At 48.7% G+C, this 24,777-nt stretch overlaps 1 non-coding gene across 1 annotated transcript; it reads right to left on the bottom strand.

Moving 5' to 3' along the window:
• Positions 1–16,577: 16,577 nt before the first annotated feature.
• On the bottom strand, positions 16,578–16,658 carry trnas-cga (transfer RNA serine (anticodon CGA)). The gene has a single exon. It is a non-coding gene; the product is annotated as a tRNA-Ser (tRNA).
• Positions 16,659–24,777: the final 8,119 nt, after the last annotated feature.

The raw sequence follows: 24,777 nt of genomic DNA, 5'->3' as shown, positions 1-24,777 counted from the left end.
AGGAGCAGCCCTTTGGATTTCGGCGGCAGCGGTGCGCAGGGGCCTTCTGGGAGGTGAGTAGTTAGTTTAAAAACCTCTTACCTTTACAGGAGCAGCCCTTTGGATTTCGGCGGCAGCGGTGCGCAGGGGCCTTCTTGGAGGTGAGTAGTGAGTTTAAAAGCTCTTACCTTTACAGGAGCAGCCCTTTGGATTTCGGCGGCAGCGGTGCGCAGGGGCCTTCTGGGAGGTGAGTAGTGAGTTTAAAAGCTCTTACCTTTACAGGAGCAGCCCTTTGGATTTCGGCGGCAGCGGTGCGCAGGGGCCTTCTGGGAGGTGAGTAGTTAGTTTAAAAACCTTACCTTTACAGGAGCAGCCCTTTGGATTTCGGCGGCAGCGGTGCGCAGGGGCCTTCTTGGAGGTGAGTAGTGAGTTTAAAAACCTTACCTTTACAGGAGCAGCCCTTTGGATTTCGGCGGCAGCGGTGCGCAGGGGCCTTCTGGGAGGTGAGTAGTTAGTTTAAAAGCTCTTACCTTTACAGGAGCAGCCCTTTGGATTTCGGCGGCAGCGGTGCGCAGGGGCCTTCTGGGAGGTGAGTAGTTAGTTTAAAAGCTCTTACCTTTACAGGAGCAGCCCTTTGGATTTCGGCGGCAGCGGTGCGCAGGGGCCTTCTGGGAGGTGAGTAGTGAGTTTAAAAGCTCTTACCTTTACAGGAGCAGCCCTTTGGATTTCGGCGGCATCGGTGCGCAGGGGCCTTCTGGGAGGTGAGTAGTTAGTTTAAAAGCTCTTACCTTTACAGGAGCAGCCCTTTGGATTTCGGCGGCAGCGGTGCGCAGGGGCCTTCTGGGAGGTGAGTAGTGAGTTTAAAAGCTCTTACCTTTACAGGAGCAGCCCTTTGGATTTCGGCGGCAGCGGTGCGCAGGGGCCTTCTGGGAGGTGAGTAGTTAGTTTAAAAACCTCTTACCTTTACAGGAGCAGCCCTTTGGATTTCGGCGGCAGCGGTGCGCAGGGGCCTTCTTGGAGGTGAGTAGTGAGTTTAAAAGCTCTTACCTTTACAGGAGCAGCCCTTTGGATTTCGGCGGCAGCGGTGCGCAGGGGCCTTCTGGGAGGTGAGTAGTGAGTTTAAAAGCTCTTACCTTTACAGGAGCAGCCCTTTGGATTTCGGCGGCAGCGGTGCGCAGGGGCCTTCTGGGAGGTGAGTAGTTAGTTTAAAAACCTTACCTTTACAGGAGCAGCCCTTTGGATTTCGGCGGCAGCGGTGCGCAGGGGCCTTCTTGGAGGTGAGTAGTGAGTTTAAAAACCTTACCTTTACAGGAGCAGCCCTTTGGATTTCGGCGGCAGCGGTGCGCAGGGGCCTTCTGGGAGGTGAGTAGTGAGTTTAAAAACCTTACCTTTACAGGAGCAGCCCTTTGGATTTCGGCGGCAGCGGTGCGCAGGGGCCTTCTGGGAGGTGAGTAGTGTATTTAAAAACCTTACCTTTACAGGAGCAGCCCTTTGGATTTCGGCGGCAGCGGTGCGCAGGGGCCTTCTGGGAGGTGAGTAGTTAGTTTAAAAACCTCTTACCTTTACAGGAGCAGCCCTTTGGATTTCGGCGGCAGCGGTGCGCAGGGGCCTTCTGGGAGGTGAGTAGTTAGTTTAAAAACCTCTTACCTTTACAGGAGCAGTCCTTTGGATTTCGGCGGCAGCGGTGCGCAGGGGCCTTCTGGGAGGTGAGTAGTTAGTTTAAAAGCTCTTACCTTTACAGGAGCAGCCCTTTGGATTTCGGCGGCAGCGGTGCGCAGGGGCCTTCTTGGAGGTGAGTAGTGAGTTTAAAAACCTTACCTTTACAGGAGCAGCCCTTTGGATTTCGGCGGCAGCGGTGCGCAGGGGCCTTCTGGGAGGTGAGTAGTTAGTTTAAAAACCTCTTACCTTTACAGGAGCAGCCCTTTGGATTTCGGCGGCAGCGGTGCGCAGGGGCCTTCTGGGAGGTGAGTAGTTAGTTTAAAAGCTCTTACCTTTACAGGAGCAGCCCTTTGGATTTCGGCGGCAGCGGTGCGCAGGGGCCTTCTTGGAGGTGAGGAGTGAGTTTAAAAACCTTACCTTTACAGGAGCAGCCCTTTGGATTTCGGCGGCAGCGGTGCGCAGGGGCCTTCTGGGAGGTGAGTAGTTAGTTTAAAAGCTCTTACCTTTACAGGAGCAGCCCTTTGGATTTCGGCGGCAGCGGTGCGCAGGGGCCTTCTTGGAGGTGAGTAGTGAGTTTAAAAACCTTACCTTTACAGGAGCAGCCCTTTGGATTTCGGCGGCAGCGGTGCGCAGGGGCCTTCTGGGAGGTGAGTAGTTAGTTTAAAAACCTCTTACCTTTACAGGAGCAGCCCTTTGGATTTCGGCGGCAGCGGTGCGCAGGGGCCTTCTGGGAGGTGAGTAGTTAGTTTAAAAGCTCTTACCTTTACAGGAGCAGCCCTTTGGATTTCGGCGGCAGCGGTGCGCAGGGGCCTTCTTGGAGGTGAGTAGTGAGTTTAAAAACCTTACCTTTACAGGAGCAGCCCTTTGGATTTCGGCGGCAGCGGTGCGCAGGGGCCTTCTGGGAGGTGAGTAGTTAGTTTAAAAACCTCTTACCTTTACAGGAGCAGCCCTTTGGATTTCGGCGGCAGCGGTGCGCAGGGGCCTTCTGGGAGGTGAGTAGTTAGTTTAAAAACCTTACCTTTACAGGAGCAGCCCTTTGGATTTCGGCGGCAGCGGTGCGCAGGGGCCTTCTGGGAGGTGAGTAGTTAGTTTAAAAACCTCTTACCTTTACAGGAGCAGCCCTTTGGATTTCGGCGGCAGCGGTGCGCAGGGGCCTTCTTGGAGGTGAGTAGTGAGTTTAAAAACCTTACCTTTACAGGAGCAGCCCTTTGGATTTCGGCGGCAGCGGTGCGCAGGGGCCTTCTGGGAGGTGAGTAGTTAGTTTAAAAACCTCTTACCTTTACAGGAGCAGCCCTTTGGATTTCGGCGGCAGCGGTGCGCAGGGGCCTTCTGGGAGGTGAGTAGTTAGTTTAAAAGCTCTTACCTTTACAGGAGCAGCCCTTTGGATTTCGGCGGCAGCGGTGCGCAGGGGCCTTCTTGGAGGTGAGTAGTGAGTTTAAAAACCTTACCTTTACAGGAGCAGCCCTTTGGATTTCGGCGGCAGCGGTGCGCAGGGGCCTTCTGGGAGGTGAGTAGTTAGTTTAAAAACCTCTTACCTTTACAGGAGCAGCCCTTTGGATTTCGGCGGCAGCGGTGCGCAGGGGCCTTCTGGGAGGTGAGTAGTTAGTTTAAAAACCTCTTACCTTTACAGGAGCAGCCCTTTGGATTTCGGCGGCAGCGGTGCGCAGGGGCCTTCTGGGAGGTGAGTAGTTAGTTTAAAAGCTCTTACCTTTACAGGAGCAGCCCTTTGGATTTCGGCGGCAGCGGTGCGCAGGGGCCTTCTTGGAGGTGAGTAGTGAGTTTAAAAACCTTACCTTTACAGGAGCAGCCCTTTGGATTTCGGCGGCAGCGGTGCGCAGGGGCCTTCTGGGAGGTGAGTAGTTAGTTTAAAAACCACTTACCTTTACAGGAGCAGCCCTTTGGATTTCGGCGGCAGCGGTGCGCAGGGGCCTTCTTGGAGGTGAGTAGTGAGTTTAAAAACCTTACCTTTACAGGAGCAGCCCTTTGGATTTCGGCGGCAGCGGTGCGCAGGGGCCTTCTGGGAGGTGAGTAGTTAGTTTAAAAACCACTTACCTTTACAGGAGCAGCCCTTTGGATTTCGGCGGCAGCGGTGCGCAGGGGCCTTCTGGGAGGTGAGTAGTTAGTTTAAAAGCTCTTACCTTTACAGGAGCAGCCCTTTGGATTTCGGCGGCAGCGGTGCGCAGGGGCCTTCTGGGAGGTGAGTAGTTAGTTTAAAAGCTCTTACCTTTACAGGAGCAGCCCTTTGGATTTCGGCGGCAGCGGTGCGCAGGGGCCTTCTTGGAGGTGAGTAGTGAGTTTAAAAACCTTACCTTTACAGGAGCAGCCCTTTGGATTTCGGCGGCAGCGGTGCGCAGGGGCCTTCTGGGAGGTGAGTAGTTAGTTTAAAAACCTCTTACCTTTACAGGAGCAGCCCTTTGGATTTCGGCGGCAGCGGTGCGCAGGGGCCTTCTGGGAGGTGAGTAGTTATTTTTAAAGCTCTTACCTTTACAGGAGCAGCCCTTTGGATTTCGGCGGCAGCGGTGCGCAGGGGCCTTCTGGGAGGTGAGTAGTTAGTTTAAAAGCTCTTACCTTTACAGGAGCAGCCCTTTGGATTTCGGCGGCAGCGGTGCGCAGGGGCCTTCTGGGAGGTGAGTAGTTAGTTTAAAAGCTCTTACCTTTACAGGAGCAGCCCTTTGGATTTCGGCGGCAGCGGTGCGCAGGGGCCTTCTTGGAGGTGAGTAGTGAGTTTAAAAACCTTACCTTTACAGGAGCAGCCCTTTGGATTTCGGCGGCAGCGGTGCGCAGGGGCCTTCTGGGAGGTGAGTAGTTAGTTTAAAAACCTCTTACCTTTACAGGAGCAGCCCTTTGGATTTCGGCGGCAGCGGTGCGCAGGGGCCTTCTGGGAGGTGAGTAGTTAGTTTAAAAGCTCTTACCTTTACAGGAGCAGCCCTTTGGATTTCGGCGGCAGCGGTGCGCAGGGGCCTTCTTGGAGGTGAGTAGTGAGTTTAAAAACCTTACCTTTACAGGAGCAGCCCTTTGGATTTCGGCGGCAGCGGTGCGCAGGGGCCTTCTGGGAGGTGAGTAGTTAGTTTAAAAACCACTTACCTTTACAGGAGCAGCCCTTTGGATTTCGGCGGCAGCGGTGCGCAGGGGCCTTCTGGGAGGTGAGTAGTTAGTTTAAAAACCTCTTACCTTTACAGGAGCAGCCCTTTGGATTTCGGCGGCAGCGGTGCGCAGGGGCCTTCTGGGAGGTGAGTAGTTAGTTTAAAAGCTCTTACCTTTACAGGAGCAGCCCTTTGGATTTCGGCGGCAGCGGTGCGCAGGGGCCTTCTTGGAGGTGAGTAGTGAGTTTAAAAACCTTACCTTTACAGGAGCAGCCCTTTGGATTTCGGCGGCAGCGGTGCGCAGGGGCCTTCTGGGAGGTGAGTAGTTAGTTTAAAAACCTCTTACCTTTACAGGAGCAGCCCTTTGGATTTCGGCGGCAGCGGTGCGCAGGGGCCTTCTGGGAGGTGAGTAGTTAGTTTAAAAGCTCTTACCTTTACAGGAGCAGCCCTTTGGATTTCGGCGGCAGCGGTGCGCAGGGGCCTTCTGGGAGGTGAGTAGTTAGTTTAAAAGCTCTTACCTTTACAGGAGCAGCCCTTTGGATTTCGGCGGCAGCGGTGCGCAGGGGCCTTCTTGGAGGTGAGTAGTGAGTTTAAAAACCTTACCTTTACAGGAGCAGCCCTTTGGATTTCGGCGGCAGCGGTGCGCAGGGGCCTTCTGGGAGGTGAGTAGTTAGTTTAAAAACCTCTTACCTTTACAGGAGCAGCCCTTTGGATTTCGGCGGCAGCGGTGCGCAGGGGCCTTCTGGGAGGTGAGTAGTTAGTTTAAAAGCTCTTACCTTTACAGGAGCAGCCCTTTGGATTTCGGCGGCAGCGGTGCGCAGGGGCCTTCTGGGAGGTGAGTAGTTAGTTTAAAAGCTCTTACCTTTACAGGAGCAGCCCTTTGGATTTCGGCGGCAGCGGTGCGCAGGGGCCTTCTGGGAGGTGAGTAGTTAGTTTAAAAGCTCTTACCTTTACAGGAGCAGCCCTTTGGATTTCGGCGGCAGCGGTGCGCAGGGGCCTTCTGGGAGGTGAGTAGTTAGTTTAAAAACCTCTTACCTTTACAGGAGCAGCCCTTTGGATTTCGGCGGCAGCGGTGCGCAGGGGCCTTCTGGGAGGTGAGTAGTTAGTTTAAAAGCTCTTACCTTTACAGGAGCAGCCCTTTGGATTTCGGCGGCAGCGGTGCGCAGGGGCCTTCTGGGAGGTGAGTAGTTAGTTTAAAAACCTCTTACCTTTACAGGAGCAGCCCTTTGGATTTCGGCGGCAGCGGTGCGCAGGGGCCTTCTGGGAGGTGAGTAGTTAGTTTAAAAGCTCTTACCTTTACAGGAGCAGCCCTTTGGATTTCGGCGGCAGCGGTGCGCAGGGGCCTTCTGGGAGGTGAGTAGTTAGTTTAAAAACCTCTTACCTTTACAGGAGCAGCCCTTTGGATTTCGGCGGCAGCGGTGCGCAGGGGCCTTCTGGGAGGTGAGTAGTTAGTTTAAAAGCTCTTACCTTTACAGGAGCAGCCCTTTGGATTTCGGCGGCAGCGGTGCGCAGGGGCCTTCTGGGAGGTGAGTAGTTAGTTTAAAAACCTCTTACCTTTACAGGAGCAGCCCTTTGGATTTCGGCGGCAGCGGTGCGCAGGGGCCTTCTGGGAGGTGAGTAGTTAGTTTAAAAGCTCTTACCTTTACAGGAGCAGCCCTTTGGATTTCGGCGGCAGCGGTGCGCAGGGGCCTTCTGGGAGGTGAGTAGTTAGTTTAAAAGCTCTTACCTTTACAGGAGCAGCCCTTTGGATTTCGGCGGCAGCGGTGCGCAGGGGCCTTCTGGGAGGTGAGTAGTTAGTTTAAAAGCTCTTACCTTTACAGGAGCAGCCCTTTGGATTTCGGCGGCAGCGGTGCGCAGGGGCCTTCTGGGAGGTGAGTAGTTAGTTTAAAAACCTCTTACCTTTACAGGAGCAGCCCTTTGGATTTCGGCGGCAGCGGTGCGCAGGGGCCTTCTGGGAGGTGAGTAGTTAGTTTAAAAGCTCTTACCTTTACAGGAGCAGCCCTTTGGATTTCGGCGGCAGCGGTGCGCAGGGGCCTTCTGGGAGGTGAGTAGTTAGTTTAAAAACCTCTTACCTTTACAGGAGCAGCCCTTTGGATTTCGGCGGCAGCGGTGCGCAGGGGCCTTCTGGGAGGTGAGTAGTTAGTTTAAAAGCTCTTACCTTTACAGGAGCAGCCCTTTGGATTTCGGCGGCAGCGGTGCGCAGGGGCCTTCTGGGAGGTGAGTAGTTAGTTTAAAAACCTCTTACCTTTACAGGAGCAGCCCTTTGGATTTCGGCGGCAGCGGTGCGCAGGGGCCTTCTGGGAGGTGAATAGTTAGTTTAAAAGCTCTTACCTTTACAGGAGCAGCCCTTTGGATTTCGGCGGCAGCGGTGCGCAGGGGCCTTCTGGGAGGTGAGTAGTTAGTTTAAAAGCTCTTACCTTTACAGGAGCAGCCCTTTGGATTTCGGCGGCAGCGGTGCGCAGGGGCCTTCTGGGAGGTGAGTAGTTAGTTTAAAAACCTCTTACCTTTACAGGAGCAGCCCTTTGGATTTCGGCGGCAGCGGTGCGCAGGGGCCTTCTGGGAGGTGAGTAGTTAGTTTAAAAGCTCTTACCTTTACAGGAGCAGCCCTTTGGATTTCGGCGGCAGCGGTGCGCAGGGGCCTTCTGGGAGGTGAGTAGTTAGTTTAAAAGCTCTTACCTTTACAGGAGCAGCCCTTTGGATTTCGGCGGCAGCGGTGCGCAGGGGCCTTCTGGGAGGTGAGTAGTTAGTTTAAAAGCTCTTACCTTTACAGGAGCAGCCCTTTGGATTTCGGCGGCAGCGGTGCGCAGGGGCCTTCTGGGAGGTGAGTAGTTAGTTTAAAAGCTCTTACCTTTACAGGAGCAGCCCTTTGGATTTCGGCGGCAGCGGTGCGCAGGGGCCTTCTGGGAGGTGAGTAGTTAGTTTAAAAGCTCTTACCTTTACAGGAGCAGCCCTTTGGATTTCGGCGGCAGCGGTGCGCAGGGGCCTTCTGGGAGGTGAGTAGTTAGTTTAAAAACCTCTTACCTTTACAGGAGCAGCCCTTTGGATTTCGGCGGCAGCGGTGCGCAGGGGCCTTCTGGGAGGTGAGTAGTTAGTTTAAAAGCTCTTACCTTTACAGGAGCAGCCCTTTGGATTTCGGCGGCAGCGGTGCGCAGGGGCCTTCTGGGAGGTGAGTAGTTAGTTTAAAAACCTCTTACCTTTACAGGAGCAGCCCTTTGGATTTCGGCGGCAGCGGTGCGCAGGGGCCTTCTGGGAGGTGAGTAGTTAGTTTAAAAGCTCTTACCTTTACAGGAGCAGCCCTTTGGATTTCGGCGGCAGCGGTGCGCAGGGGCCTTCTGGGAGGTGAGTAGTTAGTTTAAAAACCTCTTACCTTTACAGGAGCAGCCCTTTGGATTTCGGCGGCAGCGGTGCGCAGGGGCCTTCTGGGAGGTGAGTAGTTAGTTTAAAAGCTCTTACCTTTACAGGAGCAGCCCTTTGGATTTCGGCGGCAGCGGTGCGCAGGGGCCTTCTGGGAGGTGAGTAGTTAGTTTAAAAGCTCTTACCTTTACAGGAGCAGCCCTTTGGATTTCGGCGGCAGCGGTGCGCAGGGGCCTTCTGGGAGGTGAGTAGTTAGTTTAAAAACCTCTTACCTTTACAGGAGCAGCCCTTTGGATTTCGGCGGCAGCGGTGCGCAGGGGCCTTCTGGGAGGTGAGTAGTTAGTTTAAAAGCTCTTACCTTTACAGGAGCAGCCCTTTGGATTTCGGCGGCAGCGGTGCGCAGGGGCCTTCTGGGAGGTGAGTAGTTAGTTTAAAAGCTCTTACCTTTACAGGAGCAGCCCTTTGGATTTCGGCGGCAGCGGTGCGCAGGGGCCTTCTGGGAGGTGAGTAGTTAGTTTAAAAACCTCTTACCTTTACAGGAGCAGCCCTTTGGATTTCGGCGGCAGCGGTGCGCAGGGGCCTTCTGGGAGGTGAGTAGTTAGTTTAAAAGCTCTTACCTTTACAGGAGCAGCCCTTTGGATTTCGGCGGCAGCGGTGCGCAGGGGCCTTCTGGGAGGTGAGTAGTTAGTTTAAAAGCTCTTACCTTTACAGGAGCAGCCCTTTGGATTTCGGCGGCAGCGGTGCGCAGGGGCCTTCTGGGAGGTGAGTAGTTAGTTTAAAAACCTCTTACCTTTACAGGAGCAGCCCTTTGGATTTCGGCGGCAGCGGTGCGCAGGGGCCTTCTGGGAGGTGAGTAGTTAGTTTAAAAGCTCTTACCTTTACAGGAGCAGCCCTTTGGATTTCGGCGGCAGCGGTGCGCAGGGGCCTTCTGGGAGGTGAGTAGTTAGTTTAAAAGCTCTTACCTTTACAGGAGCAGCCCTTTGGATTTCGGCGGCAGCGGTGCGCAGGGGCCTTCTGGGAGGTGAGTAGTTAGTTTAAAAACCTCTTACCTTTACAGGAGCAGCCCTTTGGATTTCGGCGGCAGCGGTGCGCAGGGGCCTTCTGGGAGGTGAGTAGTTAGTTTAAAAGCTCTTACCTTTACAGGAGCAGCCCTTTGGATTTCGGCGGCAGCGGTGCGCAGGGGCCTTCTGGGAGGTGAGTAGTTAGTTTAAAAACCTCTTACCTTTACAGGAGCAGCCCTTTGGATTTCGGCGGCAGCGGTGCGCAGGGGCCTTCTGGGAGGTGAGTAGTTAGTTTAAAAGCTCTTACCTTTACAGGAGCAGCCCTTTGGATTTCGGCGGCAGCGGTGCGCAGGGGCCTTCTGGGAGGTGAGTAGTTAGTTTAAAAACCTCTTACCTTTACAGGAGCAGCCCTTTGGATTTCGGCGGCAGCGGTGCGCAGGGGCCTTCTGGGAGGTGAGTAGTTAGTTTAAAAGCTCTTACCTTTACAGGAGCAGCCCTTTGGATTTCGGCGGCAGCGGTGCGCAGGGGCCTTCTGGGAGGTGAGTAGTTAGTTTAAAAACCTCTTACCTTTACAGGAGCAGCCCTTTGGATTTCGGCGGCAGCGGTGCGCAGGGGCCTTCTGGGAGGTGAGTAGTTAGTTTAAAAGCTCTTACCTTTACAGGAGCAGCCCTTTGGATTTCGGCGGCAGCGGTGCGCAGGGGCCTTCTGGGAGGTGAGTAGTTAGTTTAAAAGCTCTTACCTTTACAGGAGCAGCCCTTTGGATTTCGGCGGCAGCGGTGCGCAGGGGCCTTCTGGGAGGTGAGTAGTTAGTTTAAAAACCTCTTACCTTTACAGGAGCAGCCCTTTGGATTTCGGCGGCAGCGGTGCGCAGGGGCCTTCTGGGAGGTGAGTAGTTAGTTTAAAAGCTCTTACCTTTACAGGAGCAGCCCTTTGGATTTCGGCGGCAGCGGTGCGCAGGGGCCTTCTGGGAGGTGAGTAGTTAGTTTAAAAGCTCTTACCTTTACAGGAGCAGCCCTTTGGATTTCGGCGGCAGCGGTGCGCAGGGGCCTTCTGGGAGGTGAGTAGTTAGTTTAAAAACCTCTTACCTTTACAGGAGCAGCCCTTTGGATTTCGGCGGCAGCGGTGCGCAGGGGCCTTCTGGGAGGTGAGTAGTTAGTTTAAAAGCTCTTACCTTTACAGGAGCAGCCCTTTGGATTTCGGCGGCAGCGGTGCGCAGGGGCCTTCTGGGAGGTGAGTAGTTAGTTTAAAAGCTCTTACCTTTACAGGAGCAGCCCTTTGGATTTCGGCGGCAGCGGTGCGCAGGGGCCTTCTGGGAGGTGAGTAGTTAGTTTAAAAACCTCTTACCTTTACAGGAGCAGCCCTTTGGATTTCGGCGGCAGCGGTGCGCAGGGGCCTTCTGGGAGGTGAGTAGTTAGTTTAAAAGCTCTTACCTTTACAGGAGCAGCCCTTTGGATTTCGGCGGCAGCGGTGCGCAGGGGCCTTCTGGGAGGTGAGTAGTTAGTTTAAAAGCTCTTACCTTTACAGGAGCAGCCCTTTGGATTTCGGCGGGAACCGGAAGTTCGACCTCTGGCAAGTCCCCCCCCCCCCCCAATAAATTCTGGTGGAGAGGAAACCCGAGACACTACACGTGTAGTGTCTCCCACCCACCCTCCTCCTCTAACCTAATAATAAGACCCATTGGTGTAAGGTAAGTGTCATATTATATTATTATATTATTAGCATTGTGCAGGTCAAGGATAGGAGGTGGAGGAGCAGTCTCTGTCAGCGAGAGAACCTGAGAACATCTCAGAAGGTAAGCAAGTGATTTTTACTTTTATACCTTTTTTTCAAATTGTGTGTGTCGGGGGGAAACTGAAGTGACATCACAGAAAAGCTGTGACCTGAGTGGCTGGTTGGGATTCTAACCTAAATTTAAAAAAAATTTGAGTATTTGGGAACTAATTAAACATAATAACTTAATTATAATTTAGAGGATATCTAAGCCAGGGATCGGAGAATATTATAGTTAGCTATCGCATTTCTATTAGAAATCTAGTGCTAGGAAACAGATAGTTGACAGTAACTTTGTAATTTAAAAAAAAAAAGTATTTATATAAAAAAAAAGACACATTTTAATTTTAATTAATTGACGCAATGTCAGTTAGAGGGGTGCTGTGCTCTGACTGTGAGATGTGGCAGGTCCGGGAGGCTTCCAGCGTCCCGGATGGCTTCATCTGCAGAAAGTGCACCCAACTGCAGCTCCTCACACCGCATGGTTCGGTTGGAGCAGCAATTGGATGCACTTAGGAGCATGCAGGTGGCGGAAAGCGTCATAGATCGCAGTTATGTAAGTGTGGTCACACCCAAGGTGCAGGCAGAGAAATGGGTGACCACCAGAAAGGGCAGGCAGTCAGTGCAGGAATCCCCTGTGGTTGTCCCCCTCTCGAACAGATATACCCCTTTGGATACTGTCGGGGGGGATAGCCTCTCAGGGGAAAACAGCAGCAGCCAGAGCAGTGGCACCACGGCTGGCTCTGATGTTCAGGAGGGAGGGTCAAAGCGCAGAAGAGTAATAGTTATAGGGGACTCTATAGTCAGGGGAACAGATAGGCGCTTCTGTGGACGTGAAAGAGACTCCAGGATGGTATGTTGCCTCCCTGGTGCCAGGGTCCAGGATGTCTCCGAACGGGTAGAGGGAATCCTGAAGGGGGAGGGCAAACAGGTAGAGGTCGTTGTACATATTGGTACTAACGACATAGGCAGGAAGGGACATGAGGTCCTGCAGCAGGAGTTCAGGGAGCTAGGCAGAAAGTTAAAAGACAGGACCTCGAGGGTTGTAATCTCGGGATTACTCCCTGTGCCACGTGCCAGTGAGGCTAGAAATAGGAAGATAGAGCAGACAAACACGTGGCTAAACAGCTGGTGTAGGAGGGAGGGTTTCTGTTATCTGGACCACTGGGAGCTCTTCCGGGGCAGGTGTGACCTGTATAAGATGGACGGGTTGCATCTAAACCGGAGAGGCATAAATATCCTGGCCGCGAGATTTGCTAGTGTCACACTGGAGGGTTTAAACTAGTATGGCAGGGGGGTGGGCACGGGAGCAATAGGTCAGAAGGTGAGAGGGTTGAGGGAGAACTAGGGAATAGGGACAGTGTGGCTCTGAGGCAGAGCAGACGGGGAGAAGTTGCTGAACACAGCGGGTCTGGTGGCCTGAAGTGCATATGTTTTAATGCAAGGAGCATTACGGGTAAGGCAGATGAACTTAGAGCTTGGATTACTACTTGGAACTATGATGTTGTTGCCATTACAGAGACCTGGTTGAGGGAAGGGCAGGATTGGCAGCTAAACGTTCCAGGATTTAGATGTTTCAGGCGGGATAGAGGGGGATGTAAAAGGCGAGGCGGAGTTGCGCTACTTGTTCAGGAGAGTATCACAGCTATACAGCGAGAGGACACCTCAGAGGGCAGTGAGGCTATATGGGTAGAGATCAGGAATAAGAAGGGTGCAGTCACAATGTTGGGGGTATACTACAGGCCTCCCAACAGCCAGCGGGAGATAGAGGAGCAGATAGGTAGACAGATTTTGGAAAAGAGTAAAAACAACAGGGTTGTGGTGATGGGAGACTTCAACTTCCCCAATATTGACTGGGACTCACTTAGTGCCAGGGGCTTAGACGGGGCAGAGTTTGTAAGGAGCATCCAGGAGGGCTTCTTAAAACAATATGTAAACAGTCCAACTAGGGAAGAGGCGGTACTGGACCTGGTATTGCGGAATGAGCCCGGCCAGGTGGTAGATGTTTCAGTAGGGGAGCATTTCGGTAACAGTGACCACAGTTTTAAAGTACTGGTGGACAAGGATAAGAGTGGTCCGAGGATGAATGTGCTAAATTGGGGGAAGGCTAATTATAACAATATTGGCGGGAACTGAAGAACATAGATTGGGGGCGGATGTTTGAGGGCAAATCAACATCTGACATGTGGGAGGCTTTCAAGTGCCAGTTGAAAGGAATACAGGACCGGCATGTTCCTGTGAGGAAGAAAGATAAATACGGCAATTTTCGGGAACCTTGGATGACGAATGATATTGTAGGCCTCGTCAAAAAGAAAAAGGAGGCATTTGTCAGGGCTAAAAGGCTGGGAACAGACGAAGCCTGTGTGGCATATAAGGAAAGTAGGAAGGAACTTAAGCAGGGAGTCAGGAGGGCTAGAAGGGGTCATGAAAAGTCATTGGCAAATAGGGTTAAGGAAAATCCCAAGGCTTTTTACACTTACATAAAAAGCAAGAGGGTAGCCAGGGAAAGGGTTGGCCCACTGAAGGATAGGCAAGGGAATCTATGTGTGGAGCCAGAGGAAATGGGCGAGGTACTAAATGAATACTTTGCATCAGTATTCACCAAAGAGAAGGAATTGGTAGATGTTGAGTCTGGAGAAGGGGGTGTAGATAGCCTGCGTCACATTGTGATCCAAAAAGACGAGGTGTTGGGTGTCTTAAAAAATATTAAGGGAGATAAGTCCCCAGGCCCGGATGGGATCTACCCCAGAATACTGAAGGAGGCTGGAGAGGAAATTGCTGAGGCCTTGACAGAAATCTTTGGATCCTCGCTGTCTTCAGGGGATGTCCCGGAGGACTGGAGAATAGCCAATGTTGTTCCTCTGTTTAAGAAGGGTAGCAAGGATAATCCCGGGAACTACAGGCCGGTGAGCCTTACTTCAGTGGTAGGGAAATTACTGGAGAGAATTCTTTGAGACAGGATCTACTCCCATTTGGAAGCAAATGGACGTATTAGTGAGAGGCAGCACGGTTTTGTGAAGGGGAGGTCGTGTCTCACTAACTTGATAGAGTTTTTCGAGGAGGTCACTAAGATGATTGATGCAGGTAGGGCAGTAGATGTTGTCTATATGGACTTCAGTAAGGCCTTTGACAAGGTCCCTCATGGTAGACTAGTACAAAAGGTGAAGTCACACGGGATCAGGGGTGAACTGGCAAGGTGGATACAGAACTGGCTAGGCCATAGAAGGCAGAGGGTAGCAATGGAGGGATGCTTTTCTAATTGGAGGGCTGTGACCAGTGGTGTTCCACAGGGATCAGTGCTGGGACCTTTGCTCTTTGTAGTATATATAAATGATTTGGAGGAAAATGTAACTGGTCTGATTAGTAAGTTTGCAGACGACACAAAGGTTGGTGGAATTGCGGATAGCGATGAGGACTGTCTGAGGATACAGCAGGATTTAGATTGTCTGGAGACTTGGGCGGAGAGATGGCAGATGGAGTTTAACCTGGACAAATGTGAGGTAATGCATTTTGGAAGGGCTAATGCAGGTAGGGAATATACAGTGAATGGTAGAACCCTCAAGAGTATTGAAAGTCAAAGAGATCTAGGAGTACAGGTCCACAGATCACTGAAAGGGGCTACACAGGTGGAGAAGGTAGTCAGAAGGCATACGGCATGCTTGCCTTCATTGGCCGGGGCATTGAGTATAAGAATTGGCAAGTCATGTTGCAGCTGTTTAGAACCTTAGTTAGGCCACACTTGGAGTATAGTGTTCAATTCTGGTCGCCACACTACCAGAAGGATGTGGAGGCTTTAGAGAGGGTGCAGAAGAGATTTACCAGAATGTTGCCTGGTATGGAGGGCATAAGCTATGAGGAGCGATTGAATAAACTCGGTTTGTTCTCACTGGAACGAAGGAGGTTGAGGGGCGACCTGATAGAGGTATACAAAATTATGAGGGGCATAGACAGAGTGGATAGTCAGAGGCTTTACCCCAGGGTAGAGGGGTTAATTACTAGGGGGCATAGGTTTAAGGTGAGAGGGGCAAGGTTTAGAGTAGATGTACGAGGCAAGTTTTTTACGCAGAGGGTAGTGGGTGCCTGGAACTCTCTACCAGAGGAGGTAGTGGAGGCAGGGACGATAGGGACATTTAAGGGGCATCTTGACAAATATATGAATAGGATGGGATAGAAGGATACGGACCCAGGAAGGGTAGAAGATTGTAGCTTAGTCGGGCAGTAAGGTCGGCACGGGCTTGGAGGGCCGAAGGGCCTGTTCCTGTGCTGTACATTTCTTTGTTCTTTGTACAGTCTTGCACGTTCTTCCCGTGTCTGCGTGAGTTTCCTCCACTGTCCAAAGATGTCCAGTTTAGGTGGATTGGCCATGTTAAATTAGCCCTTAGAGTCCAAACGTTTACGTGGGTATGGGCCGTAGGTTGGGTGCTCCTTCGGATGATCAGTGCAGACTCGATGGGCCGAATGTCCTCCTTCTGCACAAGAAGTATTCTATGATTGCTTAAACAGGGTGAAGATGGCAGCCTCAGGACACAGAGACAAGGTAAGCTCTCAGGCCAGAGTAAGAGCCCTATGTAATGATTCCTAACATTGGAAATAAACTGCATAAATACATTTATTGTGCACTGGTGCCATCTCCTGGCTGAACGGGAGGCGTTCGGCAAAGACTCTTTCATTCATGAGCATTTTAAATTTGGACACTCCTCAAATTCAATAAACAAAATAACCTTCATTTGTGCGCTTCTTTCTTAAAATCCAGCTTCATTCTTTTTCAGTACAAATGTTTTTTGAACACATGAGTTCTCAGTTAGAAACAATAGTAAACAGCTGGGTTATCCGGGCCAGAAAAATGAGACAAGTACATTTCAGTTTACAAACTGTGTTATGGACACTCCTGGTACCTGGTGAAATTAGCACCTAAGTTACTTACAAAATGATGACTAATTCATAAAAGTGATGGTTACAAAGCAGGTTACAAACGGCAGCATCGGGACACAAGGACAAGTTGAGGTCTCAGGCCGGAGTAAGAGTCCTATGTAATGGTACCGTACGGCCTCCCTGAACAGGCGCCGGAATGTGGCTTTTCACAGTAAGTTCATTGAAGCCTACTTGTGACAATAAGCGATTGTTATTACACACAGAACATCAGAAATAAATTGCATAAATAAATGTATTGTGGACTGGTGCCATCTCCTGGATGGTTCCTGACACTTTCAGGAACATTTTTAAATTGGAGTGAAATAGCATAAACATTGTAAGAATGATTAAAAACAGTCTCTCAAGCAAATGCAAAGTGAAGATAAACAATAGTTGGGCCATGGTAAGTCGGCAGTGACGGTATATGGGGAGCATTGCTGCCTTCCCGGCTGTTAACCAGCCTTCAATTTGTTGCGCTGCTTTATTTAGAACTTTCAGTTCGGCTGGTCAGTTTCACAATGAGAGACATTAAAAATTCTGACATATGATGAATTCTGGCAAAAGATGTGACAAAAATAAATTTCACATTGCTTTGTGATCAGACATTTTCACAATTCTGGTTCCTGATGAAGTTAATATGAACGTTACTGAGGTGATGATCTTGTCCTGACAAATAAGAAAATTCAGAGCGAAAGCAGAATAAGAAAAACAGCTTCAGGGCACAAGAAGATTCTAATGTAATGACATTTCATCAGAATACATTGAATGATGACACAGAACTGCATTTTTCGAACAAATGGCTCCAACATGGCCGTTATTTCGCTGCGAGTAGGGTTCGAACCTACGCGGGGAAATCTATTGGATTTCGAGTCCAACGCCTTAACCACTCGGCCATCGCAGCTGACAGCTATACAGCCAATTCGTTCTATAGAAAGCATTGTAAAATCAGACACGCGGGATTGCAGTAATGCGATGAACGGTGTCCCAGTCTTTCTTTGAGTAGGGATTGAAACTGCGTGGGGAAAAAACCATTAGATGAACCTTCACAGTATTGAGAATGTTAAGAAGAACGAACTGTTTTGATAACAGGAACACAAGATTATGTCGCTGGACTGGGAATCCAGAGGCCTGAACTCACCTTTCGTGACAAGATTTGATAAATCTGGAATTGAAATTTCGTCTCAGTAATGGCGCAGAAAGGTTCTGCTTCAGACGGACCATGTTTCCACAACTGGGAACACATTTACACAACAGGGAATGATTAGTACAACCACACTGAAGATCTGTCACCGGCAGAGTCACGGTTCCAACAGAGAGAACAGTTACACAGCAGAGAGCTCAGTTACACAGCAGAGAGCACAATTACACAGCAGAGAGATCAGTTACACAGCAGTGTACAGTTACACAGCAGAGAGCTCAGTTACACAGCGGACAGCAGAGAGCACAGTTACACAGCAGAGAGCACAGTTACACAGCAGAGAGCTCAGTTACACAGCAGAGAGGTCAGTTACACAGCAGAGAGCTCAGTTACACAGCAGTGTACAGTTACACAGCAGAGAGCTCAGTTACACAGCAGAGAGCTCAAGTACACAGCAGAGAGCTCAGTTACACAGCAGAGAGGTCAGTTACATAGCAGAGAGCTCAGTTACATAACAGAGAGCACAGTTACACAGCAGAGAGCTCAGTTACACAGCAGAGAGGTCAGTTACACAGCAGAGAGCACAGTTACACAGCAGAGAGCTCAGTTACACAGCAGAGAGCTCAGTTACACAGCAGAGAGGTCAGTTACACAGCCGAGAGCCCACTTACACAGCCGAGAGCACAGTTACACAGCAGAGAGCACGGTTACACAGCAGAGAGCTCAGTTACACAGCAGAGAGCTCAGTTACACAGCAGAGAGGTCAGTTACACAGCAGAGAGCTCAGTTACACAGCAGAGAGCACAGTTACACAGCAGAGAGCCCAGTTACACAGCAGAGAGCCCAGTTACACCGCAGAGAGCTCAGTTACACAGCAGAGAGGTCAGTTACACAGCAGAGAGCACAGTTACACAGCAGAGAGCACAGTTACACAGCAGAGAGCTCAGTTAAACAGCAGAGAGCACAGTTACACAGCAGAGAGCACAGTTACACAGCAGAGAGGTCAGTTACACAGCAGAGAGCACGGTTACACAGCAGAGAGCACGGTTACACAGCAGAGAGCTCAGTTACACAGCAGAGAGCACAGTTACACAGCAGGGTATACATTTACAAACAGCCTCTCTGTGTGCAGCAGAAAACACATTTTCCGAAAAAAAACAGTTTCACCATCTCGGCACCTTTTCTGTGTGGCATTGTGTGTGTGTCCTGATGGTCTCTACCTGCATTTCTGTGTGTCTTTCTCTGTCTGTCACAGCCGTGATGATGTTACGGATTAATCTCACTTTTCCCAAACGGTAATTGTGATTGACAGATACAGAAAGATTTTCACACTGACATTCAGTACCAATGTCTGATAGAGACTGAAACCCACCCTCACATACAGTACCAGACATTGACACATAATGAAGGAATCTTGCTCTCACAACCTGTTCCAGAGACTGAGGTGCAGTGTTCCCTCCACTCGCGAATACTACCTGTGATTTACAGATACAGAACAAATCTCAGTCAGGTGAGTAGCAGAGTTTGATGGGTACGACATGTATTCCACAATCGCCTTCTCTGCGCCAGATAATCAGATGCAATCGACATGCGGTGTCTGTGTTGTTTTAACAAGAGTTTTACACAAGAACCGGAACACATTTACACAATATCAGGGTATAAGACGGAGGAGCAGAAGTAGACCATTCAGCCTATCGAATGTGCTCTGTATTTCAATGAGATCATGCTTGATCTGATATATGACGTGTTATGACCTCATACGGTGGCACGTTGTCACAGTGGCTACCTCACAGCGCCCGCGATCCGGATTCAATTCCAGCCTTTGGTCACTGACTGTATGGAGTTTGCACTTTTTCTCTGTGTCTATGGGTTTCCTCCGGGTGCTGCGATTTCCTCGCACGTCCAAATGTGTGTGGGTTAGGTGGAATGCCCATGCTAAATTGCCCCTTTGTGTTTATAAAGTTGGGTAGTGCGTTACAGGGATGTGGTTGGGGCATTGGGAATCTTTCAGAGTTCGGTGCAGAGCCGATGGGCCGAATGGACACCTTTTACATTTTAATGATTTCATGATAATCCTCGTGCCCACTTTCCCGGCTTTTCATCTCTAGATTTCATGATTAACCTTTAAAACCAATACTCCAACCAAGCCTCAGGTACCAGTAACTCCTCAATGGGCGTTAATCTTCCGGCTGCCAATCATTTGATTAGTCTGAGGGAAGTCACATCCTGGAAACATCATACATTGATCCAGTTCCAAAATAAATTAAGGTGCTTTAGTGCCTGATAACCATAGGCTGCTTTCCCCGTTGACGGTGAGATCTGACTGATGGTGATTTAACCTCAGGATCACGATACCTCAGGCGAGTGGCAAGGCTGTGAAGGCGGGGTTTTCCTGATTCAGTTCTATTGTAACCGTGTGATCTGAATCTAATTAACCTGGTTCTCACTCTGGTAATATTGTCTCACGCTGAGGCAAACCTCACCGATTGGATAGACGAGTGATCGTTCTTCAGTCTTGTCATGGACGAATCCGAGCTCACTGGGCTAAATCGCTGGCTTTTAAGGCAGGCCAGCAGCACGGTTCAATTCCCGTGCCAGCCTCCCCGAACAGGCGCCGGAATGTGGCGACTAAGGGATTTTCACAGTAACTTCATTGAAGCCTACTCGTGACAATAAGCGATTTTCATTTTTCATTTCATATGAAGGCACTTTCTGGAAAGTTTACCTTTCAACCAGGAATAGTCTCATCGTACCACAATAATTTATCATTAATCTGTTCCAAGTATACTTTCACGACTCGCTGAAAGAATATAATCCCTATTTCCTGGGGAATGAAGCCAGGCAGGTGTAGAAACCTGCAACTGAATGATCAGAAAATGTCCATCGTGAAATGTGTGTTCCGATGATCGACGGATTCCTCGGTGAAGCCGGGAGCGTTTGTTTTTGCTGTCAAATGATGGTTCATTCCAGTCTTTCAGCGGGGGGCTTTCACACTGTGTGGAAATATCTTGGACATGATATTGAAGTGTTTCACATCAGTCCATTCATAAAAGTCCCTGAATGTGATGGGAATTCATTTTACTGAAAAAAACTGCATTCCCAGCATTGAACACGGGGCTGAAGACAAAGAGGCGGATATTGTCCATCAGTTCATGAATGCAAAACGAATTAAGACGTTTCGACGCATGCATTTGTGGGTTGAGGTGGCCGAGTGGTGAAGGCGATGTACTGCTAGTCCATTGCGCTCTGTAACGGCGTTCGAATCCCATCCTCGTCGATTTTTCATACGCTGTTTACTCGGAAGTGGGACTCATGTTTCGATGATGGATCTGCAATCACTGACGTGCAAATCTATTCCAAGTTGTGAGGCCGGATTGCATCGAGCTGTGTTGGAAAAGCGAGAATTCAAAATTCAGTCTTGTTCTGATTGAATGAATTGATCGGGTCGTGAGAGAGGAACCACTTTGATTTGGCTTACTGTCACATGTGCTGAAGTACAGTGAAAAGTATTTTTCTGCTACCAAGGAACATACACATTACATACAGAGTGGGCAAAAAAAGAATAATCGACACAGTGCATTGCCAAATGGTACATCGACAAACAGTGATTGGTCACAGTGCGGAACAAGTAGACAAACAAAGTAAATCCATGAGCAAGAGCAGCATAGGGCGTCGTGAATAGTGTTCTTACAGGGAACAGATCAGTCCGAGGGAGAGTTGTTGAGGAGCCTAGTAGCTGTGGGGAAGAAGCTGTTCCTATGTCTGGATGTGCGGGTCTTCAGACTTCAGTGCCTTCTGCCTGATGAAATCGTCTGTAAAAAGTCAGAACCTGGGTGGGAGGGTTTCTGATAATGTTGTCTGCTGTCCTGCGGCAGCGGGAGTTGTAGGCAGAATCACTGTGCGGGTGGCATGCTTGTGTGATGGGTTGGGCTGAGTTCACCACATTGCAGTTTCTTGCGAAGTTGGACCGAGCAGTTGCCATACCAAGCTATGATGCAGCCCGATAGGATGCTCTCTATGGCGCATCTTTAGAAGTTTGTGAGAGTCGAAGCAGACATGATGAATTTCTTGTCCTTCCTTAGGAGGTAGAAACGATGTTGGGCTTTCTAGATTGTTGCATCAACGTGAGTGGACCAGGACAGACTGTTGGTGATGGCGACCCCCAGAGATTTAAAGCTATCGACCATCTCCACTTCGCACCCATTGATGTAGACGGGTGTGTGTGTTGTGCAACGCTTCATGGCGTCGATGATCAGTTCCTTGGTCTTTCCGATATTTATAAACAGGCTGTTTTAGGTACTGTTATGAGCGAGGCGTTTTCCGAACCCCAAAATGTATCAGAGAGTTCAACCAATCTCTCCCTTTAATGGATTTGCTGCTTTTCCTAGCACATGGCTTTTTCCCTAGATATGGGATTACAATTATGGGCACGTGGGTTTTTAAACACGAAACACTGTTTATTCCATGAATTCAACTGAAGATCTTAAATAAACATTGGATCTCTTACTTCAAAGATAACTCAGAAAATATTGCAACAGTAAATAATTCCTTAAACTGTTCCTTCAAACTTCCAAGAGACTTAACATCTTGAAACAGAATCACATCCGGTTAAAGGCTTTACAATTATCAGTTTAAATCACCCAAATGATCCAGAGATTGTCTTTTATATCAGAGATCCAGCTCCCTGCTAACACAGGCACTCCCAAGCTCTTTTCAAACTTGCAGCTCTCTGGAAACACACAGACACACACAAGCTGCTTTTTAAACTGAAACAAAAATTTGAAAAATGGCTGACCTAAAGCCCAGCTCCACCCACTCTCTGGCATTACTGTTTTCTTAAAGGGACATCGCTCAAACATCCATGTCTTAAAGGAACTCTTCCATGATACCTCCACCCAAGCAAAAAAAAACCTTCAACTTGAAGATGGTTTCATTTTTCACTTTTGCACCATTCACTAAGAAATATACACAGTAAATATACACTTTCGTTTAAAAAAAATAACAACACATGCAAACAGGTATAATAATATAGTCCATTTTTCTTTGTTCTTCTTCCTCCGACCGAAATCCTTCTAGATTGACAGTCTCTTTGAACAAAATCTCTGCACGATCCATCCATTCCTCTACTCCTCGGCATTTCTCTTTAGAATCAGACACTTTAGTTCAATCTGACCACAGAGTCCCTTGCAATTCTCCAATACAGGAACATTGGTGATCACAGCTTTCAGGCAGTCAAATGCCTGTTGAAAGTCCGCAGTCCATTGAATATTTTTACGTTTCTTCTGCAATTCCATCAGTGGAGTAATCACGCCACAAAACGTTTGCACTAAAGTTCGATTAAATCCACTCATTCTAAGAAATCGCATTATTTCCCTTCCTCTTGAGGGTATCAGAAACTCCTCAAGGAAAGTGATTCGGGCTCCTGCAAATTCACTTTCGGCTAGTTTCATTACCAACCCCGCCACCTGAAGTCGATCGAAGAACTCCATACGATGTTTTAAATGTTCTTTCCATATCTGGAAGTTGGAAATAAAAGCAGATTGTTCCACTTTCTCAATGCAATCATTCAAACGTGGGATAGGATAAGAGTCAGTTCTTGTAACTGCATTCACCTTTCTATAGTCCACATACAACCGTTGGGTACCGTCTGGTTTAGGTGCCATCAATATGGGTGAGCTCCATTGGCTGCGACCCACTTCAATTATGCCATTTTTAAGCATACTCTCAATCTCTTTGTTAACCTGTGCCAATTTTAACGGATGAAGTCTATATGGATGTTGTTTGATAGGAACAGCATTTCCTACATCTACATCATGTATAGCCATTTTAATACTACCCAATTTATCACTACAAACTTGCCCATGTGATTTCAATAACTCTTTCTGGTCAGTTCGTTTTTCCTCTGGAAGGTAACTTAACAATTCATACCAATTTTTAAGAACATCCTCATTTTCCAATTTAATTTGAGGTATGTGAAGTTCACAGTCATCTGGATTTGGTTCGTCACTTTGAGTTAGAATCATTAAAATCTCATTTTTCTCTCCTTCCCTTTCAAAGTACCTTTTAAGCATATTCACATGACACACTCGGTGAGTCTTCCTTCTATCTGGTGCTTTTACCACTTAATTCACCTCATTTAATTTCCTTTCAATCTGATACGGCCCACAAAACATAGCTTTTAAAGGCTCCCCTGCCACTGGTAACAACTTTATCCCCACTGGCAAAACTACGAACTTTGGATTTCTTGTCCGCTACCCGTTTCATTCCATTTTGTGCAACTTTCAAATGTTGTCTAGCCAATTCACCTGCTCTATTTAATCGTTTCCTAAAATTTGACACGTAATCCAATAGTGTAACTTCCGATTTCGCACCCACCAATTTTTCCTTAATCAATTTAAGCGGTCCTCTTACCTCATGACCAAAAACTAGTTCAAAAGGACTAAATTTGGTAGACTCATTAGGTGCATCCCTAATTGCAAACAATACGAATGGGATTGATTTATCCCAATCCTCTGGATAATCTTGACAGTACGGCCTCAACATTGGCGTTAATGTCTGTTGCAACCTTTCTGACGCTCTCTGCGATTCTGGATGGGACGCAGTTGATTTAAATTGCTTTATTCCTAAGCTATCCATAACTTCTTTGAATAACTTTGAAGTAAAATTAGTTCCTTGATCGGATTGAATTTCTGGTGGTAATCTATATCTAGTAAAGAATTGAAGTAACTCCTCCACAATCCTTTTAGCTGTAATATTACGTACTGGAATGGCCTCTGGAAACCTAGTAGACACATCCATTACAGTCAAAAGATATTGATTCCCACTTTTTGTTTTAGGAAGAGGTCCTAGACAATGGATTAGGATCCTTGTAAAAGGTTCCTTAAATGCTGGAATGGGTATTAAGGGCGCTGGTTTTGTCACTGCTTGAGAGTTCCCTATCACTTGACATGTGCGACATGATTTACAAAATGTAACTACATCTTAATGTAGTCCAGGCCAATAAAAAAATTCTGTATTTTAGCTGGTGTTTTCCCTATTCCCAAATGACCTCCCACTGGTACCTCATGTGCAACTCGCAACACCTCCTTTCTATACCCTACCGGCAATACTACTTGATGATCTTCTGCCCACTTTTCAGCTGCCTGCATATGTACTGGTCTCCATTTTCTCATCAGGACATCATTTTTACGGTAATAACACACTGGTATACTCTCAGATTCCTCTTCTGTATCTGCTTTCTGATATATCCGTTTTATTTCTACATCATTCTGTTATAACTCCGCCAATTTTCCTGAACTAAAAATATCCGCCTCATCCTCCACCTGTTCCTGTTCTTTTCCAACCATCTGATCAAACATTGTTGGTGATAATTGCACTTCAACTTCATCTTTACTCTTTGATTTCTCCTCTTGCCTTAACCTGTAACTTTGCGACCTTGTTAGTACAAAATCCGGACAAATCCCAGGATATTCGTCCTTCAACACTTCAGTTGACTGATTTTCCACTGTCTTATCAACCACAGTAGGCATCACTCCCACCTGCGATGCAGCTACATCATTACCCAAGATAAACTGTATTCCTGGACAAGATAGTTTATCTATTACTCCTACTACCTCTTCACCATTCTTCACTGGACTTTCCAACCTCACCTTATACAAGGGAACGCGACTCCTTTCATCCTGAATTCCACATATCACCACCTTTTCTGGCAACATTCTTCCCAAACTACGTAATTCCTCATCTCTTACCATTAAAGATTGACTAGCCACTGTATCTCTTAACATTGTGACTTCTTCACCTGCTCCTCTTGATACACATAAGTAAATTTTACCCACACAAGTAAATGCTTTAAATACATCTGGCACCTTCTTAACAATTGCTT

Source organism: Scyliorhinus torazame, chromosome 24, assembly GCF_047496885.1.
Source record: "Scyliorhinus torazame isolate Kashiwa2021f chromosome 24, sScyTor2.1, whole genome shotgun sequence".
Classification (NCBI taxonomy): domain Eukaryota; kingdom Metazoa; phylum Chordata; class Chondrichthyes; order Carcharhiniformes; family Scyliorhinidae; genus Scyliorhinus; species Scyliorhinus torazame.
Note: the sequence above shows the minus strand (reverse complement) of the source record. Positions and strands in the feature narration are given on the sequence as shown.